Source organism: Moschus berezovskii, chromosome 7 (assembly GCF_049115385.1).
Source record: "Moschus berezovskii isolate FMDL1 chromosome 7, NW_MosBer_1.0, whole genome shotgun sequence".
Classification (NCBI taxonomy): domain Eukaryota; kingdom Metazoa; phylum Chordata; class Mammalia; order Artiodactyla; family Moschidae; genus Moschus; species Moschus berezovskii.
Window position 1 is genome coordinate 49,608,715 of NC_142466.1, and position 20,186 is coordinate 49,628,900.

General features: G+C 43.5%; 1 protein-coding gene and 1 long non-coding RNA gene across 8 annotated transcripts in view; one reads left to right on the forward strand and one right to left on the reverse strand.

Moving 5' to 3' along the window:
- Positions 1–8,763, reverse strand: part of SMARCA2 (SWI/SNF related BAF chromatin remodeling complex subunit ATPase 2) — a 179,393-nt gene extending 170,630 nt beyond the window's left edge. For 2 of the 5 annotated variants that reach the window (XM_055428326.2, XM_055428321.2), the window contains exon 1: positions 6,196–6,544. The gene's annotated coding sequence lies outside the window, so the exon portion shown is untranslated. Of the gene's footprint in view, positions 1–6,195; positions 6,545–6,761; positions 7,037–8,613 lie in introns of those variants that run through there. The other 3 variants (XM_055428322.2, XM_055428324.2, XM_055428323.2) reach the window with 3 other exon arrangements.
- The window catches only part of LOC129557620 (uncharacterized), a 114,061-nt gene continuing 101,244 nt past the window's right edge, over positions 7,370–20,186 (forward strand). For 2 of the 3 annotated variants that reach the window (XR_008686244.2, XR_016037829.1), the window contains exon 1: positions 7,370–7,717. This is a non-coding gene — a long non-coding RNA (uncharacterized LOC129557620). Of the gene's footprint in view, positions 7,718–9,490; positions 9,623–20,186 lie in introns of those variants that run through there. The other variant, XR_008686245.2, reaches the window with a different exon arrangement.

The following is a 20,186-nucleotide window of genomic DNA, read 5'->3' on the forward strand; positions in this document are numbered from 1 at the left end:
TTTATGTCTGATTGCTGATTCAGACCATCTCCCCCGACCCTGAAGGATTTCTTGTTTTCTCTGTAGCTTTCTCTACAAATGAATTGATAATCCCCCCACAAGAAGTAACAACTTCCCTGGAGCTGAAACACAAGTGCTGCTGTTCTTGATGCGTGAGCGGAGAGTCAGTAAAAATAGCGAGGAAGATAAAAGAAATAAACCGACCTGAAGTTTCGTTTTTAGAGGCCAAGGCTGTCTGGATAGGTGGTGAAATATCCCCAAAGTCCTCATGCTTCTTGGCCTGAGACGTGCAACTTTAAACAGTGCATGATATGATTTGTGCCACAGATAAAAACCACACTGGGCTTAGAGTGAGTATTCTACGTGGCTGGCTCAAAACTCTAGAGAAGCTCAGAAAACAGCTTTCTCGTCATCATTCCATGCAAAGTCAGTTTACCATTCAAAGTTGAGGAGGTTTTAAAAAGTGGTTGGGTGCAAAGTGTGCTGTGTTTTCTGGGCTTCTGTGAACTTCTCATCGTTGAGTCAAGGGGACAAATTAGGATGTGAGCTGCCGCCCTTACTTGGAATAAAAAGCCCTGGGACTGTCCTTGCCTGGAGTCAGACCTGGCAAGGGCCCCGAGGCAGATCTGTGCAGGACAAGAGAGAACAACCAACTTCAAGGGCTAATTAAGCCCCATGAGCCCCAGGCACTGCCTCAACAAGAGCTGGGCTCTGGACTCTACCACCCTGGACATACCATGAGCTGCCTTCTCAGAAGCATATACCTGTGATGGAATTCGATGATCTCTTTGGTGAGGACAGCCGATGTTTCCACAAAGGAAACATTCTTTTAAGCAGGGTGTTTATGAGAAAACCCAAAGTACTAGAAGCCCCTCAACAACAAAGCCCTCAGATAGAGAGCACCTGTCTAACCCCCAAACTTGTGTCCACAGGTAATCACAGGTAACTATCACTTCTCAAATTCAGCTCAACCCAAACTGCTAGGCAACTGGTCAAAACCCAAACAGACAAACCAACAAGCTAGTAGCAAAGCGTGGCACTCCTGAAATCTAATTTGTGTACACACACACCCATCCTTCCTAGGTTCTGTTAGGCCCCTTTGCAAGGCAACCTCATCTGGGATGCCAATAAGAATCAATGATAGCCACTTTCTCCTTTGTTACCTAAGATAATTTTAATTATACACTAAACACGTATATATTTTTAAAACTTTTTCTGGTTGACATGGTGCACGCTGACTGAGCAGTGAAACTTGACCATTATATGCTGAATGACACTTGGTTATGTGACAGACTAGCTTGGATATGCCCAACTTTCACAGCAGCAACAAAAATTCAAGCACAAACCCTTCATGTTCATTGCAGTTAAAATGAATAATGGTCATTTACAGTGTTAATAATTAATGCTATTAAAAAATAAATCACAGAATAGTTTATTTGACCCCCAAATTTCAAGTTTTCTTTTACAAAACAGGTGTTAACAGCAGCCAGCTACAACCTCAATTTTGATATGAAGCAAATAAAATACTCCATATGAAAACACTTTATGAGCTACCGTAGAAAAATGTACATCATCACGCGGATCCTTCTAAAGGCTTCAATTTCCAGCCTCGACTTGAATTCACAATCTGCTAGATAGCTCTACTTTTTGTTCATGAATTGCATTGCTCCAAACTTCTGAGAGAAGACTCCAACCTACGCCGGATAAAAAATTCATGCTTTCCCCTGGAAAGCAAGTCTTTCTACCTTTTCCAACTTTATCTTTTGAAAATTCTTCCAACTGGAACCTCCTGCTCTGGGCAAGCAGGTCAAAACTGGTACATTGGTCTTCTCACAGTTTTTTTTAGGCTCGGTGCCTGTGATCTCAGGACTTTCTTCCGATCTCAGATGATCAGCTCCCAGCACCCTCACCCCTGGCCTCCTTTGGCCACAATACTACCCCATCGTGAAGAATATCTGCCCTGTGGACTCTAGAGAGCTCACCCAGATCTCTCCCTGTATCACGTGATCTGTGCGATTTACAATTCACTATTCATACATGTTCAGGCACGTTCTTTAAAAGACATAAATTCTCAGTTGCAGATCACTCATTTTTTATGGAACTATAGACTTCGCTTAATACCATTTTAGTACATGTAGGAATACAGCACAACAGAAAACTGCCAAACAGTTGCAAATATTTGCAATGTTATTACTTGCCCAGCTTTCCTCATGGACATTAAAGTTTCAAGTTCAATAACTTAACTCCTGGTTCAGTTCAGTTTAGTCGCTCAGTCGTGTCCGACTCTTTGCAACCCCATGAATCACAGCACGCCAGGCCTCCCTATCCATCACCAACTCCCGGAGTTCACTCAAACTCATGTCCATCGAGTCGGTGATGCCATCCAGCCATCTCACTCTCTGTTGTCCCCATCTCCTCCCGCCCCCAATCCCTCCCAGCATCAGAGTCTTTTCCAGTGAGTCAACTCGTGGAACATTAAGTGGCCAAAGTATTGGTAGGATGGTAAAAACTGGACAATACAATCTCAAGTAGGTAAAGAAATATACAGTTATCCTAAACAAGAAAACACAATCCTAACATACACTGATACAGAATTTCCCTTGGACTTCTTTTCACCCGTAAAATAACATACTCCAGTGCTTTCTGGTCAGAGGTTTTTTTTTTTTCTATTTTTAAGTAATTTTAATCCCCCAATTCTGAATTCAGTTTAAACAAAATGACAAAAGGAGAGGAGACTTATTATTTAACAGTTTTTAAACCTCAAATTTATTTCAACTTCTATCAACTTCATTCATCGATCTATAAAAGGGTCACCCCATATTTAAATTAGGTCAGTTTCTAAAACATTTTTAAAATATTAGTGCTTGCAGAGAGGTAAACGATATATAGGTAGAAGACTAATGCTTACACACCTAACACTACATAGAATACTGTGTTATTTTTAAAGGTACAAAATTCTACAGGCATATTTCCTGATGATAACTGAATGTTCTGAAAGTCTCATATCTAATAAAACATCACATTTCACAGTAGGCTTCAGTTACATAATAATGTATAATGAAGTCCAGAAGGCCACCGCTTATGTTAATATTTCAGTCAAAAATTCTGTATTTCGTATCTAAAGCATCACTCTAAATGAGTGAATTAATGACTTTTCCTCTCATAATTAAAATTAAATAATGTTCATATCCAACAATCAAAAAATTCAGTTATGCAGCTCCTGAATTTCATCAGCTGTGCTATATGTTTTGCTAAATATTCAAGTATCTTTGACTGCATCTTTAAAATTTCTAATATATCTAAACATTTTCAAAGAAAAGGGCTATATTAATATGAAGGGGAAAAGTAAAAGTAAACAGTAATAAAGTTGTAAAATTTTCCAAACCCTGGTTGCAAGATCCCACTTAACTTGGTGATAAATATCTTTTAGGCAAATAAATATGCTATGCTTCATAATGACTCTGGCAGAACTAAGTTCTAAGACTTCTATATTTCCTGGTATAGTCATGACTTTCTATGTAGAAAAAGTAAACACCCCAGGCCTTCCTAAATACTCTACCGAATAACTTGCCACCACTTGTATTTTCTATTTTCAACTACTCATAGAATGATCCATGACTTTATTAACTGGTTAGAGATTATTAAAGTTCCATAAACAAACACTTCCAAAGATGACAGAAAATTCAGCATCTACTATTGTTCAAAACCACCTACAGAATATGTTTAAGAAAAAGGAGCAATTCAGATGATCATTCTTTTATAGAAAAAAAATGGACAGGAAAAAAATCAGAAGCAGCTCCCAAAAAACGGCTTTTCACATTAGGGAAATTTTTTCATCTGTTCACCAGAAGTACTGCAGAAGAGAAAAGTGACTCATTTATATAAAGTTTCTAAGGCCACTCATGTTAAGCAACAAATTGTCCCTGACTTCTCTAAAATCATCCTGACCAGAAACAGTGAAAATCAGAACTTTTGATGACTGAATCAGGTCTGACCAATTTCAACATGCTAGTGTAGGGAAACACTCCTTAGCATTATATTTGTGACAATTCATTTCTCATGGCACCATGTCAAGATGTCATAAACAGTGATTTATTATTTCTCTGGAGTATCAAAAAGCTGCTGACCTAGGAGAGTTTGACAAAGGCCTTGTTTACAAAGGAAGACTTCTAAAGGGAAAAAAAACTCAACATGAAAACACTGGAGGATGGCACCACTTTTATACTATATGAAAGTCTTCTCTCATGGTCTTGTTTCAATATATAATAAGCCCTTAAACTGAAATGTTAAAATATTACCGGAATATAAAGGGTACCACAATGATCTCTGAGAAAAGCATGAGATGTGCTTTTATGTTATCTTAAACTTCATCAAATAAAAAAGTTTTAAATAATTATTTATTTGCCAAAGTGTTCCTTTCTAGTTATAGCACCAGAAATATTTTAAACAGAATCCAAACATTAACAGTATAACAGAAGCAAAGGCTTTTTTTTTTTTTTTTTTGGTCAATTCCAAGCCTCAGGTGTTGGTCAAAGCACTTTTTAAGAAACTTGACGAGAAATGCTCAAAAACCACTTAAAAAAACCGAACAAAAGAAAAGATCTAAGGCTGCTTTGAACATACTCTGTTGGTGAATATTTTCTGTGAAACCCCACAGAGCAGCTAGTCCCTGAATTGGGATGTAACTGATGTCACTCAGGAGAAAAAAGCTTCATGGAAGGAGGCACCCTCGCACCTCTGCCAATTTTTTAAGGGTTCAGATACCTCAAACTCCTCTGATTTTACAATGTTCTTCACCAATATGACTTTTCTCTTTAATGCCCCCAACAAGGTAGAGGAGTAGCTATATACAGGTTTGCTTTTCTACTTCAAGTCACATCTATAAATATCCTATGTACCTAATGATATCTCCAAATCTCTTCCCACCAGAAAACATTCAAGTTGTTAGGGAGCTTTAAAAAAAAACAAATGTCTAGGAGAATAAAAGGACAATTCAATTCCTAAAAGAGAAAAGTGTGTTTTTATTTGCATAACAATTTACCAACTTGGATTCAAACCTGCCACACCTCTTAACAATTAATTCACCAGGAAGCTAGAGGTAAGCTAGAAACCTAGCTCATCTAGTATAGGCAAACAAGCCTGGGGCAGTGGTCCTGCAAACAAAATAATACTGAAACATTTGAATGTGCCAATGTAAGTATATACACAAAACCAACACTGGGCATGGCTTTTGTTTCAGTACAGTTCTCAGAGGTTTCTGAGTCTTACACGGTTAGATAGAAATGTTCTTCCATTCAGTAACGAAAACAACTATTTTTCTGTGCCTACAAGCATTCTCTTCCAACAAGCATGGCACATCCAGGTGTAAATTAAAAAGTCCTTTTAAATGGAAGTTGAAATTTTAACTCTGCTACTGATGATACAGAGACGTTAAAAATAACCACTCAGTGCAGTAGACAAACGTGTATCCTTGATGTCTTCCTTATGCTCTAACATCACACACGGTTAGGAACACAGTCTGCATAATAACCAGGAGATTAAGGATAGCACCTCTCAATAATATACTGACCCAGGTCGCTTTACTTTTTCAAATGCACCAAGCTCCATTAGGTTGAGAACAGAAAGAAGAAAAAGGAAGGGGGTGGGGGGGGGGAACCTTGCAAAACTCTCCCAAAAGTTATATAAACAAAGGAGGGGAGAAGCCCAGTATGGGCTTTGCACCCGTGTGCTACTAAAATTACATAACACCCGCTGCAGATATTAAAGAAGGAATGGATTCTGCACAACACCCCCATCCCCCTCGACTCCTATGCCTGCCTTCTGCTCTTCAAAAACCCAAACGCCAGGCAGGACCAAGCGGACGACTTTGAATATTTAATTTCTGGAGTAAATCCGGGAAAGCTGGAGGCACATTTAGGCCTGAAGTTTGAATGTGCAACAGCCCCAGGGCAGAGCGACTCCACTCTCCGGACCGGGAGGAGAAAGAACTGACAAGGGACAGCAGCCAGCAAGGCCTTCTTCCCCTCGCGGTGCCTCCCGCTGGAAAGTTTTCCACGCGATCGATCGGAGGGCCGGGAGCCGGCTTCCCCCGCCCGCCTGACTTTGCAAGAAAGCCTGACCGGGAGACCGGAGGGGGCCGGGAGGGAAAGAACTGGAAAGCTCGGCACCCGGCGGGCGGCGGCTCAGGCTCCTTACCTGGGGGACACGGAACAAAAAGAGGCGCGGGGCTTGCCTAGCCTGCTGTGGCGGCCCTGCCGGCGGTCCGGAGCGGCTCTCTCCGCCCAAGCCCTAGGCCGGCGCTGGAGCCCGCGGCCCGGCCCCCGCAGCCGCTGCCGCTTCCTCCCTCGCGCGCGTCATGTCACGGCGATCAAACATGTCTGTGTGCGCTTCGCTGCTGTGACTTCCTGATTCTCCGCTGCTCGCGCGCGCACACTCCCAGCCACACGCACACGCCACCCCCACCACTCCTCCACCACCAAACCTCGCCTTGTCCTCCCGCGGCTCCCGGGCAGGGCACGAGCAGGAGCAGCTGCCCGCGCCGCTGCTCGCGACGCACTGACCCCAGCGCGCACAACACACACTCACACTCACGCGCAGACACACTCGCGCCGGCCCCGAGGGCGCTGAGACGCGAGCTGCTGGAGCTCGCCGCCCCCTCCCACCCTCCCTCCTTGCTTAGTCTCCCTGCCAAACTTTTTTTTTCCTGCCTGATCCACGTCCAACTTCCCTCCACCCGCCGCCCCCACCGCCGCCCCCCTCACCAGCAGTCCGGTCAGCCCTGGGCTCACCAAGATCGGCTGCAAACTGCAACCGGGATAAAAATAATAATGCAATCCAGGCGGTGGAGGCGGGGGCGAGTGCGCAGACACTGGCTGGAGGCGATTTCCCCGCGTGTGCCGGAAACCGGTCCGAGTGTCGGGACCCAGGAGCGGTTGTACCCCTGGAGCCCGCACTGCTGCGCCCCGCCCCGCGCGGTGCAACTGCGCGCAGGCTGCGAGGCCTGGTGCAGGGCACCCAGGGCGCCCCACTTGGTGTGCGCCCGCAGACGGAGGGTGACTAGGGGCTGGCGCGCCGGACTGGTTATTTGGGGAAGTGCATCGCGACACCTTTGCAGATGGCATGGCCGTGTTTTGCAACGCAACCAGGAGGAGGGAACACGGCGAGATGGAGGGGGAAGCAGAGGAGGGAGTAAACCAGGTTGGGATGGGAATAAAGCAAACTCGAAAGCAGGGAACAAGAAGGAAGCGGTGCGTGTCATCTCTGGGGGCAGGCTCCCTTCAGGTCTCCCCGCCTCCTGCCCTCACCAGCCTCCCCATTCGCCCCCCCCCCCACCCCCTACCCCGCGCCAGCCCTTCCCTTCTACAGCGAACGCCACAGCACAGGGTGCGCGCGGATCCTGTTTGTGACAGTCAGGCAGGGAGGATTATCCGGATCATGGCCTCCCCGACCCGCAGCCACCGTGGCTCCCCCGGGCCCGGGTGCTCCCCTCGCATCCGGATGATCGCCGGCGACCCACGCCCGAGGTTCCGGCAGCCCAAGCTGGGGGAAGATGCAGAGCAAAAGAAAACAAACCCGAGAAGGCGGAGGGCAGGATAACAGCCCAATGGGCACCTCCGACCTCCTTCTTCAGGACCTCCTCCCTCATTTCCTCCCTCCCAGCAGTGTGGCCGGGGCTGGACACCCCGAACTTCAACACCCGAGCTCGCGCGGCCACCAGGTACCAGGGGCAGGGTCGTCCGCAGTGCCCCGGGTGCAGACCCCCGGCAGCCCCTTTGCCTAAAGGCCTGCCTACCGGTCAGCGTACCCATCCCTGCTCGCAAAGTGGAGGTGACACCTCCGATCCCGCACGCAGCGGCCCCGCGGCGGTGGCTGCCACCGCCTCGGCGAGCCAGCTCCGGCTTCTCCCACCGCGACCAGCTCTAGTCTCCGCAGCCCGAGCCCTTTAAACAAGTCCCGGGGAAGCTGGTGGCAGCCGCGTTCGTTGGCGCCCAGCCGTCAGCCCGGGCTCCTCGCCCTCTCCTCCCGCTCCTCTTCCAACTCTTCCTGGGAGGACTGCTCTGGTAGAACCGTAGCGTTTCCATACTCTTCCCGGTCCTCCTGCCACCTCCTCCCCCCAACCCCAGCTTTTAAGGGAATGAGGGGATTGCAACCTTGCCGTGTGTCTGTGTGTGTCTGTGTGTGTGTGTGTGTGTGTGTGTGTGTTGCAACGTTCTGTTGGCAGCGCATCACTGATTGCCTACCTAGGGTCAAGGCTGTGGTTTGTTGGGATTTTCCTCCCCTTGCCTCCTTGAAGTAGTAATTATTACTATTATTATTAGAACAGCAAGCTTCGGTTGAAACTTTGGCGTTTCTTCCACTGCCGCCCGGGAGCTGTCGTTAAGAGCATTCCACCTGAGGCCCGCGGGGTAGGAGGCGGGCTTTTTTTGTTGTTGCTGCGGCGGTTGGCCCGCCTGTTTGTTTTGGTCTCCGTGCATGCACAATAAATAATAATTAGGTTAATAATGAATAATCCCCGGCGAAGGCGGCGCGGTGCCGGAGGGGTTTGTGCGGCGGCTGCAGCCCGGAGGCCGGAGGGAGGGGAAAGAGGAGAAAGGAGTTGTAAGTTATATTTACCTTGCTCGCGAGGAGTGTGCTGGCTGAATCTCTTCCCTCTCTGAGTCACCCAGAGTACAGAAACAGAGGGAGAGAGGACTAGATTATGAATATGACTTCATTGATGACAGCCATCCCCTCCTCTTCCTAAACTCCGGCTCCGCCCCGTGTCCCACCCTCCCCGCCTCCGCGGGCGCCGGAAGACGCGCCGCAGTTGGCCCAGCGCGCCGCTCCTCCCTGCCCGCCCGGGCGCGGGTTGGCGGGAAGCGCCTGTCACTCGCCCGGCTCGGCGACTCCCGGAGCTCTGGGAGGGAGGAGGGGGCGGTGTGCAAGAATGTGGATCGAGACAGCTCTACAGTATGCGTGGATCTGTGTGTGTCTGCAAGGCGCCGGCTCCCTGGCCGTGTTTGTGCCTGGAGCAGAAAAACTGCGCAGGACGCTGAAAGCCCCAAGCCCTGATGGAGGGAGCTGGGCTCCCGTTATCCTTCCCCGGCAGTCTTCCGGGGCCCCTGCCGGCCTCCTCCCGGGAGGCTGGGAAGCGGAGGAGGCTAAGTGAAAGGGAGGGCAGCCGTAGTAATAGCGCGTAGTAGTTTAGGGGTATGGGAAGAAGGTGCTGGAATTTAACTGTGCCTCTGCCTGCCAGAGCGAGCCTGCGGAGGTAAAGGGAGGGGACGGGGGGGAAGGCTCCAAGTGGCACCCAAGCTGTTTGGAGCACAGTGTTGACCATGAAAAAAAAACAAAAACAGGCATCGATGTGCTGCCCGAAACTTTTTCTCCCCCTCCCCGCCCCCCACCCAAGGCTGTAATTATAAATCTGTTCCTTTTCTCCCCCGTAAAAAGGAAGGCGGGCACAAAGAACATTCCTGCCAAATCTGTCTCTTTTCTAAAGGACTGCAAGCTTCCAAATGCCAATGAGGGAAAAACAGCTGAGGGCTGAACGCCTTAGAAATAAACAAACCCGCCCTAACCCCTGTGGTGACTCTGCGGACCAGACACGGCACTTTAACCTTCCCTCACCTATCATCTTCCCGTAAGATATATACCAAAAAAAAAAGGGGGGGGGACAACCTCGTGGGGGCGGGCGGGCGATAGGGGGTAGTTAAAGCATGGAATCTGCTTTTGATTTAAGATAGGTAATAAATCTCTTATTCTCTCCCGTCCGTAGTCTCTTCGCCCCCAGCCCACATTTAAGACCAGTTACGGTTGCAGACAGCAAACTGCTGGCACTTGGTGGGTTTGAGACCTCTCCTTCCCATTTTCCTTGAAATACAGTACTTCGGCTGGATGAATAGGTCAGCGTTTGCTGAGAGAATTTTATTTTGTTTTATGAAGTGTGAAAGAATGTTAGGAGATTTTAAATCAGGGGCCTATTATTTTAGACTCAGATGAATGTAGATGCTTGACTCAACATTAAAGCTGTTCCTATATGGTAGTGTTATTAAAAGTATGACATAGCCCTTATTTTGTAATGTAACGGTTTAAATTAGTCATGCAAAGTGCACTGTGACTATTTGGTTCAAGATTTCTCCCCCCTAGAGTAAAATCCTATTTTAACACCATTTTACTGTTGCAAAATTGGCTCTATTTGAGCAACTGGGTCTGAATTACAGTTCTAGAGTGCTTAAAATTGTGCAGTGGATAAGTTGAAGGCATGAAGCTGTGGAACAAACACTGCTGCAGCATGCTGCATGGGGTCATTAAATTGTTTTTGTTGCTGGTCCATTGCTGGTGGAGGAAGAATGCTCAAGGGCACCATTTTCAGGTGGCTGGGAGTGTCAAGGATCACGTACCCTGTAGTTTTCTAAGGCTTTGCTACTTGCTTGTTAACCTGAGCTTCATAATTTTCTATCTATCCCAAAGTGAAACTCAAGACAACAAAAGATAACACACATAAAAGAAGTAGAATATATTATGCCCTGAAGAATCTATTGTAAGAACTTGTTTTTCTGCCTGAGGTTATGCCAGTATAACTATTAACTAGGTGGGAAATCTTAAACAAAACTAGCAATGGAGTAAAAGTAGAACTTCCAATTGCCTAATAAATTTCAGCTAATAATATAGCCAGATAACCTAGTTGTCTATAAAAGGGCTTTAACCCAATGGTGATGCTTAATACATTAGGTAATATAAGGTTTTAATTTGGGCTGGAAGCGGTGGGGGGGTGGGCAGTGATCCATATCCCTGGCATGCCAACCTTATATGCCAATTTTCAGAAATTGATGACTTCATCTTAATTCCCTTGTGAGTAAGTGCCCTTTATCCCTTTTACGAATCCATTTTCACCCGCTATCCCAAATTTCAAAGAGAGAACAATCATCTTAGTGAGATACTAGTGGAAGAGACTGGTCATTCCTTCTGGTGTTTTGTCAGATGGAAAGTAAAGAAGAAAACAACACTCCTTTTGTTACATGTGTATATTCTTCAGTTCATGTAAAATTTTGATGCAGTACTTGGAGGGATTGGTATCTATGCATTATATGCACAATGATGGGGGTGGAAAAATAAAATCTATCACTGGGAGCAGAGATTAAATATAGATATTGCATCTCCCTTTCCCTTCACATTGGTCTAAGAAAGCACCACCGTCTCCCTTCAAGTCTTTATTCTGAAGAATTGTCTTGTTTGTAGCTTGCACTGCAGCAAATAGGAATTTTATAAAATAAGGCCTACACTCAGGAGAAATGAAAAGGCAGCACCTTTCACTCAGCATGAAAAGAAGATTGTAGAACATATAGCGTGAATTTCATCTCCAAAGGAAGGCAAAATTTAACAACTGATATTAAGGAGGAAAATGATGGGATTATTTTGTTTTGCAGAAAATCACACAAAAGCAAATAGGGTTGGCAGCTAGAAGGACTCCAGGAGGCTGCACAGGATGCTAGGTTCACACGAAGCTTTTCCTTTTGGACTTTGATGAGTCATAATGTCTTCTCTGAACTTGCTTTTCTCTTTCTAGTTTGACATAGAGGAAGAGATGTCATTTTTTTCATGTCTGTATGGCTACATTCACTTATTATGTAAGTCGGCCATGGTTGATATCCTGCATAGAGTAAACACTGGGTTTGAAAATTGACATCTAGCCACAACACCCTCTCTCTCTATATATATATGCACAAAGTCAGGAAGCTTCAAGTTTCATCCAGCAAACTATTCATGCTGGCTGAAATGTGGTCTAGCTTCAAACAGGAGCAAGTAAGACCATTTAGGGAACAAGGACTTCATCTCCAGTAATGGAAACTAAACTTTGACAAAGTGAATCAGACGACATTTAATTTAGTGAAGAGTTCAGAATCAGCAAGTGGATTTATTTCGGAAATAAACACTTCTCTTTTTTCTAATCAACAGTCAATAAATTTAGATTATCCACAGCCAGTCCTCCAAAATACCACCCCACTTCTCTTTGTGATCATACCATTCTCTAGCTCAAAAGCCTGTGTCTATTCCCAATCCATTCTGTGATGAATTTCAGACCTCTTAGCATGTCAGCCACAGCTGTGCAAGGACAGATCTCTACTAGCCTTCTTGACCTCCGGAAAATATGTGAGTTCAGGAAGCCTGGTTGACCTCCTGGTAACTAAGGGGCCAGACTGGATATATTAGTTCACTCTCAATGAAATGCAGTTTCCCCAAGCACATCCTCCAAAGCTCAGCTACGGCCCAGGCTACAGCTACCTTCCAAGGGTCCTCCTTGCCCTCTCTGCCCTCCCCAGGCAAAGGACACTGCTTGTCCTCCTCTGCTCCCATAGCAACAGGTCTGTACCATGATAGCACTTATCACTTTGATGCAATTATTTGTTTGGTATCCTCCAGTAGATGGTTAGTGCCTGGAGGGTGCAGAGCAAGTTCCATTCATCTTTGAAACTGCAACAATTAGTCGGATGCCTAGGACATTGTATGTTGTTTAAAATTTTTCTGTTGAATGAAAGGATAAGAGATATATATTAAAATTACCTGACAAAGATAATTTAGCAGGTCTTAGTTATTGAACAAGATTATTAAGTGTTCAGAATATGTTATTTTTCCAAGCTGAAAAGGCTGATGTGCTTTAGAGTTTGTTTTGCTTTGGGTGGTGGGAGTAGGTGGAGGTGAGGAGAAGCTACAGCTTTTGCTATCACATAATCAGCATTGAGAGGAGGTTTGGTTTCATTTTAAAATTAGGCTAGGAATAACATGAGTACATACATGACAGTTGTGTAATAGAGTAGTAATAAGCATAATAGCAGCTCCCTTTTATTTCTCCTTTAAAACATATGCTGGTGTCTGTGCAGAGACCTTTATGTATGCCATTTAATCCATTCAACCCTATGAGATATGTGATATTATCCCCATTTTACAGATAAAGAAACTGAGAGGCAATAAGTAATTTGCCTAAGATAGGCTTCTCCAAAGTGGAATGAGCAATCTGGGAAGAACATTAGAAATTTTATTTCTTTTTCCTTTAATGATTAAAAACATGTAAAGACCAAAAGAGAAAAAGTAAAAAGAGCTTTGTAAAGATTATTACTCATTTACCCTGGCAAATTTACATGGTTCCTAGTAAACCAGTCACATACCAGTCAAATAATGTATCTGAAGACCTTAACAGAAGAGCAGGGCCCACAAGGCAGAGGGTAACAGCGGTGTTCCCTCTGGGCCTTTCACTTTTGAGAACTTGACATTGCCTGAAGTTAATCATTTCCACAGATTATGCTGGTGGCTGGCACTAGTGGCAAAGAACTCAGCTGCCAGTACAGGATACATAAGAGATACGGATTCAGTCCCTGGGTTGGGAAGATCCCCTGGAGGAAGGCATGGCAACCCACTCCAGTATTCTTGCCTGAAGGATCCCCATGTGCAGAGGAGCCTGGCAGGCTGTAGTCCACAGGGTCACAAAGAGTCAGACACGACTGAAGCAACTTAGCACGCACAGATTATGTTATCTGGTTTTAACCAATCACTTTGAAAAACAAGTGGCTTTAAAAGATTCCTTCAGGTCTTCCCCGGTGGTCCAGTGGTTGGGAGTCCACCTGTCAATGCCTGTATTCCTGGTCCAGGAAGATTCCACATACCACAGAACAACTATGTCCACATGCCACAACTACTGAGCTTGCACTCCAGAGTCCATGAGCTGCAACTGCTGAAGCCAGCATGCCCCAGAACCCTTCCTTTGTAAGGACAGAAGCCACCGCAGTGAGAGCCTGCTCATCACCACGAAGAGTAGCCCCCACCCATGGCAACTAGAGAAAAGCTTGCGCAGCAACAGAGACACAGTACAGCTAAAAATAAATAATTTTTTTTAAAGAAAAGATTCCTTCAAAGAAATTGAAGAGTGAGATGAATCTGATAATGCAAGGACAGGTGAAAGTTAGGATCAAATCTGCCACTTTAACCTCTGAGGGTTCTTTGCCAGCCACACTGGGAAGTGAGAACAACACAGTCCAGTTAGATCTGGTAAGAAATAGGTTAAAGCATTCACAGTTATCCAAGACTACTTGGAACTTAAATATAGGTTAGCCATCACTTTTTTTTTTTAAATCATCAATAATGATGAATTCTGACCCAAGCATATATTTTGCCTTGAGATGTTAACAAGCGATTCAATGGTAGACTCATGATTAGCAAGCCGGTCTCCCCTTATGGTTCAGCTGGTGAAGAACCCACCTGCAAAGTGGGAGGCCTGGATTTGATCTCTGGGCTAGGAAGATCCCCTGGAGAAGGAAAAGGCTACCCACTCCAGTATTCTTGCCTGGAGAATTCCATGGACTGTATAGTCCATGGGGTCGCAAAGAGTTGGACACGACTGAGCGACTTTGACTTAAAAATTTTTTATTATCTCAATCTCACACTGTTATAGCTTCTATTTTGTGTTTTATAATGCACTTGATACATTAATACTGAATACATGTATTATGAATACATATACATAAATAATGCTCTATCTATTCTTCCCCCCGCCCCTTTTTTTAACAGCAAGAGGAATGTGATCAGACAACTTGGAGATGACTAAAGAATGAAGTCAGAATTTTTAAGCCAGCTTGGTAAAACTCCAGACTCAGACTGATCTGCACTGTTCATGTAAAAATTGCCCAGTAATTTGTCATCAATACAGGTCTCTAACCCATTATGGGGTAGGGGAAAGGTGGAATCTAAATGATCTTCAGAACATTTGAGAATCCCTTGAATCTGTGCTCAAAATTCTGTGTTCACGTTAATGTGTATTTTCTGTGGAAGGAGTCCAAACATTTCATCAGCTCCTCAAAGGGATCTTTCCCAAAGTGGGTAGGGATTACTGATATACAGGTACCAGCAGCATCAGTGATCTAGAATACTTATTGGATAAATTAATCTTTTTTCATAACTTTTATAAAATAGGTATGCACATTTCATATGTCCAAACATGTCTACCCTTAAGAAAAGTTCTACTTAATAGAACTCAAAAAATTTCTCTAGAAAGTTCAAATGCATCCTAACTGCCCAAAGGCAGAATAATTTCATCCTGAAGGATCTTTTCAATAATACTCCATCTTATAAAATTGACTAGACAAGACAGGATTTTACAAATGTCATCCTCTACATGTTTTTGAGGCTCTGACACATCTGACACATTGAGCAGTTGTACATTAAGAATCAGAACATAGATTCAGGATCTGAAATTTGTCATTGCCACAAATTGTTCAAAGATTTTAACTGTTGCTTGGCAGGCCCCTGTCCTCAGTGCCCTTTGATGGGTCCTGTGTTTCTCTGAATGATAATGTGCTTCTGTACCAAGGTGACACTGTATCTCATCTTGTAGCCCCGCCAACAAGTGAGATGTAGCAGAATATGCTGTATCCACCTCATATACTGTTTTATTAGATTTTATTTCAGTCTTTTACTCTTAGACCACCTTCAGCTGCTACAGGACTTATCCCTTCAGTTGCCATTGACTGCCTTTTTATTTGTGTGCAACCGTTTTCCTGCTTGACTTGAATTACGTCACCCACCAGATTCTTACTTCAAGTTCAGTACACAAAAGCACAATCTGCTGTTGTCTTATTTCAGTCACTTTTCTATACTTGAAGTTCTATATAAATTCAAGAGAAGAGTAGAAAATAAGCCAGGAACATATAAAAACAGAAATCACCACTAAAATTACCTTAGATGACTCTTTAAAGAACTTGAGATAAATAATCTGCTTTGGGGGAGAAAGAAAAAAAAGTTGGTCTCTCCACATGTAGAGATAAAATAGATCCCACAACAATATGGTTTTATTTTAGTTTTCAATGGTTTTATCAGCTAGAAAGTGATGAATATATAAAACAAGTATAAAAAGTTTGGGGAAGGGGTTGTGAGCATCTGGATTCTACATGGGGCAAGGTTTAATGCTGGGCAGGAAGCTTTGATCTTCCCTTCAGATAAAGTCAACTGAACAGTCAATGACTTCAATGAGTGCTGGGTATAAAGGCAATGCGCACATTGTCTGGGATTGTGCATATTCAATTGCTTATCTTATCAGGGACATTGTAATGTCTGCTGGAATTTTACTATTTTGCTGACTATTAGTGGCCTTTTGATAATAGACAATCCTTAAATACACTTTCCTTATTTATTTCCTTAAATAAATAGGGGAGAAAATAAGGGATCTGCTGATAAAAAGAACATCATAATATATAACATTTTTTTGTTTGTTTAATACTTAGGGTTTGGGGAATGTGTCCGGCTCTTAAAGACATTGACATTTCACATTCTACCTATATTTTGTCGAACTGCTTGAAAAATAGATCCACCTATTGGGGACTTTTGTCTTTAAGTGATACTTCATTTTATGCTGTGATTTATTTACCAACATTAATAACTGTAACTACCATTACCTGATATTCTGCAGGTCTATGGCCCCTATCAATGCTGATTATTTTCCTGAGAGCTTAAGAATGCTGAGCTATTATTTCTCATGCTAACATAGTAATTACTCATTGATTGAGGAAAGTAGATAGTGAAAACATAATTTAATAGTCTAGATAATCATTAGTAATTGTTATTTAATATTAACTAATTAATTAAATATTAACATTAATCATTTAATAAATAATGACTATTCTTTAGACGTGCTGCTTGGGACCCTTTCCCAATGGGGACTCCAGATGTGCTGTGACATGGGACTTCCCAGCGCTGTTTAAGTCTGAATGTTGGTCAAACACCCAATTTGGTGATGTATTCTCTGCTCTTTCTGTTTCTCGTTTCTTTTAATGTTAGTATATTGAAAGTGGGCTTCCCTGATAGCTCATCTGGCAAAGAATCCACCTGCAATGCAGGAGACCCCAGTTCAATTCCTGGATCAGGAAGATTCACTGGAGAAGGGATAGGCTACCCATTCCAGAATTCTTGGGCTTCCCTTGTGGCTCAGCTTGTAAAGAATCCGCCTGCAATGTGGGAGACCTGGGTTCAATCCCTGGGTTGGGAAGATCCTCTGAAGAAGGGGAAAGGCTACCCATTCCATATTCTGGCCTGGAGAATTCCATGGACTGTATAGTCCACGGGGTTCACAAAGAGTAGTCAGATACGACTGAACAACTTTCACTTTTATTCTTTCAAACAGCCTTCAAATGCTAACATCACTAGTCACATGAACTGTCATAAACTATACACCAATGTTCGGTGTCAACATGCTCACACTGAAACTTCTTACAGTAGTCCCTGGTTTAAAAAATACACACCAATCTCAGAAACTGCCTCCATGCACAAAGTCAGCACAATACACTAGAACCAATGATTGAATGGCCTGCTCCTGGACACCTACAGAGATTAGATTCTTGGTCTCCTCACTCCCAGTCAGGATGCCTTCTACTATACAAGATTTTTTCTCTTTTTAAGAGAAAAAAAAAAGTCTCCAAGTTCATATTCTTCAGGTCAGTAATAGCCATCAAAACCCAACGGAAGAAATAAGCCCAGCACTATACACGGCATGCTTTCAGATTTATTTTCCTAGACCGTGGCTTTCCAACTGTTTTAACAACTACTCTCAGTATGAAATGTATTAAATATCATGACCCAACATACACATGCTTAGGTAGACAAGTGAATTGTATCAGTCAGGGTCCAACTAGGAAAGCAGAGGAATTTAATTCAGGAAAATTGGTACACAGGTAACGGAAGAGCTGAGAAGTCAAGTGAGGGACTGAGAGTAGCAATGGTAAGAAGTCACTCTTACCCCTAAACTGGGGGAACCAAGGGATGAGGCAGAAGAAACAGAGCTCGGAAACCAGGCTGTTCTTGTAAAATCTGAAACCATGGTTCTCAGTTAAGAGTCACGGTGGAAATGTAGCTGTTGCTACACAAGCAGCCAGAAGTATCTATGGCTCACAAAATAGAGTATCAAGTATTGACTTCTCCCCAAAACTTCAATCCCATACCTCCAGCTGCCCCAAAACCATAGGAGTTATTTTCCTTTCTCTTACTAAAGGTGTAAAGTATAAGTCATCATTTTATCTAAAATTAATACCCACCTCAGCACCTCTTTTTCTTTCAATTTTTTTAAAATTTAGTGCATTTTTTCTGTAATGATAAACTATGTCCACTTTTTAAAAATTTGATTAAATAAAAAGAAAACAGCAATAATTCCACTGGCTAGATCCAATTTCTTAGAATTTAGTTGTCATTCTTCCTAGTCTTTCTTATGGAAGGAAAGCTATGACAAACCTAGACAGTGTATTAAAAAGCAGAGACATCACTTTGTTGGCAAAGGTCCATATAGTCAAAGCTATGATTTTTCCAGTAGTCATGTAGGGATGTGAGAATTGGATCATAAAGAAGGTTGAGCACTGAAGAATTTACTTTTTCAAATTGTGGTGCTGGAGAAGACTCTTGAGAGTCCCTTGAACTGCAAGGTGATCAAAACAGTCAATCCTAAAGGACATCAACCTGAATATTCATTCGAAGGATTGATGCTGAAGCTCCAATCCTTTGGCCACCTGATGTGAAGAGCTGACCCACTAGAAAAGACCCTGCTGCTGGGAGAGACTGAAGGCAAAAGGAGAAGGAGGTTGGCAGAGGATGAGATGGTTGGATAGCATCACTGATTCAATGGACATGAATTTGAGTAAACTCCTGGAAATAGCGGAGGACAGAGGAGTCTGGCATGCTGTAGTCCATGGGGTCACAAAGAATCGGACATGACTTAGTGACTGAACAACAACAAATCACCATCTGTAATTCTAACTGTATCTTGCTTACAATTCTAATTATTCCATAAAAATCTTCCTTGTTGGAAAACCTTTTGTAACAGATTTTTGTTTTACTATTATCTGTTTCTAGTAATTCTCTCCACCAGTCCATCCTTCACACCTGGCTAACTTTAATCTGATTCATGGCACCACTTTACCCATCTCAAGAACCTTGGTTCAAAAAGTGAAGGCTGGGCTTCTCCGTCAACCTCAAAGGCCCTTCCTTAAACAGAAATCCATACTTTCCAGCCTCATCTACTATTATAGAACTTTCCCTTAGGCCAAAAGGTACCATTTACTCTTCCACATACACATGTAATTTTCCCAGTGCCTTCCTTCAAACCATTCTCCCTGCTTATAAAACCCACGTTCCCTTTAATGCCTCCTTTAGACCAGGTGCTATCCCATTCCCTACTGGTCCTACCCCCTCCCTCCCACCTGCCCTCCCCCCAACCTCTAGCCAAAAGGCTTCTCCACTCGACCCACCAATTGTGGCTACTCTCTTCTTTCTTTTTAACAATTTCTACCTGTGACTTGAGCCACTTGTTGGACAAGCTCAAGGACCATATCTTCTACCTCTCAGAGCTCAGCACAAAGGGCATGCTCAATAAATATTTATTAATGCTGATGATGATACCCACTGTCAGCACAGCTGTTCTGCTTTCTCTGATAATGAGGAGAGCAGTGCAGAAGCAATAGTGGGAAAATTCACTGTGCTCTTCCTCAAGTGCTGCCAGAAGTCCTAAAAGGTCAGCAAATAATCCACTCCAACGGCAAAGACATAAACTTTGGAAGGAAGAAGGAAGGAAGGAAGGGGCTAATCAAGGGACACTTTGCATTTTCACATAATCTATTTCCTTTAGGATACAGCCAAGATAAATGTGAAACATTTTTAGATTGTAACATCTCTATTAGAAAATGTCTTGAGACTCAGATGGTTAAACAGAGGATCATAGAAGATCCCTAATTCGAGTCCTAGGTTTTGTAAATCTAGCTGGTACATTTTAGTCCCATCATAAGCACTTTGCTATGATGGTTAAAAGCCTGGGCTTCCAAGTGGTGCTACCTGGCATGCATTTTTAACTCTACCAACTACTAGTTGCATCACCATGGAAAGTTTACCTAACTTTTTTGAACCCAGTTTTCCTAGCTGTGAAAGACAGACAATGACAGTGGTATTCTAGAAAATGTTTAAATACTCACCCTCCCCTCTAAAGAGCTGATTTGTAATATATGTCAATTTCTAAGGTATAAATAATTCCACATGGTTGATTTCGAGCTGTGAACAGGCTCACAAGATTCCTGAAAATTGAACAATGGACTTCCTTACAGGGTTATTGTGAAGATCATGAGTTAATATATAAAAACACTTAGAACTGGCCCTGGGACATCACATGCTTAGTTTGATGAATATTA